General features: G+C 36.0%; 1 protein-coding gene across 1 annotated transcript in view; it reads right to left on the bottom strand.

Moving 5' to 3' along the window:
• The window catches only part of SLC25A21 (solute carrier family 25 member 21), a 490,980-nt gene that overhangs the window by 237,090 nt on the left and 252,355 nt on the right, over nt 1-1,535 (bottom strand). The window lies entirely within an intron of this gene.

The raw sequence follows: 1,535 nt of genomic DNA, 5'->3' as shown, positions 1-1,535 counted from the left end.
ACACAGCAAAGGCAGTCTTACGAGGAAAGTTCATTGCAATACAGGCCTACCTCAACAAATCAGAGAAAGCACAAACTCAAAACCTAACAGAGCACCTAAGGAAACTAGTAAGGGAGCAGCAAGAACACCCCAAACCCAGCAAAAGAAAATAAATAATAAAGATCAGAGCAGAATTAAACAAGATAGAATCCACAAAAACAATTGAACAGATCAATGAAACCAAGAGTTGGTTTTTTGAAAAAATAAACAAAATTGATAAACCTCTAGCTAGGCTCCTCAGAAAGAAAAGAGAGAGCACCCAGATAGACAAAATCATGAAGGAAAATGGATCCATGACAACACATCCCTCAGAAATACAAGCAATCATCAGAGATTACTATGAAAAACTATATGCCAACAAACTGGACAATCTAGAAGAAATGGACAAATTTCTAAACACACATGCACTACCAAGATTCAAATGGGAAGAGATAGAAAATCTGAACAGACCCATAACCAGTGAAGAAATCGAATCCATTATCAAAAATCTCCCAACGAATAAGAGCCCAGGGCCAGATGTCTTCCCAGGGGAATTCTATCAGATGTTTAAAGCAGAGTTAATGCTAATCCTTCTCAAGCTATTCCAAAAAATAGAATGGAAGGAAGACTACCGGACTCATTCTACAAGGCACATATAACTGTTATTCCTAAGCCAGGCAGAGACCCAACGAAAAAAGAGAATTACAGGCCAATATCCTTAATGAATACAGATGCAAAAATACTCAACAAGATACTAGCAAATCGAATTCAACAGCATATAAAAAGTATTATTCATTATGATCAAGTGGGATTTATTCCTGGGTTACAAGGCTGATTCAACATTCGCAAATCCATTAATGTGATACACCACATCAACAAAACAAAAGAAAAAAATCATATGATCTTGTCGATAGATGCTGAAAAAGAATTTGATAAAATACAACATCCCTTCTTAATAAAAACTCTTGAGAAAGTTGGGATAGAAGGAACTTACTTAAAAATCATAAAAGCCATTTACGAAAAGTCCACAGCTAATGTTATCCTCAATGGGGAAAAATTGAGAGCTTTCCCCCTGAAATCAGGGACACGACAGGGATGTCCACTCTCACCATTGTTGTTTAGCATAGTGTTGGAAGTCCTAGCATCAGAAATCAGACAACAAAAGGAAATAAAAGGCATCAGAATTGGCAAAGAAGAAGTCAAACTTTCACTTTTCGCAGAAGACATGATACTCTACATGGAAAATCCGATCGACTCCACCAGAAGCCATCTAAAACTGATCAATGAATTCAGTAATGTTGCAGGATACAAAGTCAACGTACAGAAATCAGTTGCATTCTTATATACTAAAAATGAAGCAACAGAAAGAGAAAGCAAGAAACTGATCCCATTCACAATTGCATGAAAAACCATAAAATACCTAGGAATAAACCTAACCAAAGATGTAAAAGACCTGTATGATGAAAACTATAGAAGACTTATGAAGGAAATTGAAGAAGACACAAAGAAATGGAAAA

The sequence above is a fragment of the Suricata suricatta genome, chromosome 9 (genome assembly GCF_006229205.1).
Source record: "Suricata suricatta isolate VVHF042 chromosome 9, meerkat_22Aug2017_6uvM2_HiC, whole genome shotgun sequence".
Lineage (NCBI taxonomy): Eukaryota > Metazoa > Chordata > Mammalia > Carnivora > Herpestidae > Suricata > Suricata suricatta.
Note: the sequence above shows the minus strand (reverse complement) of the source record. Positions and strands in the feature narration are given on the sequence as shown.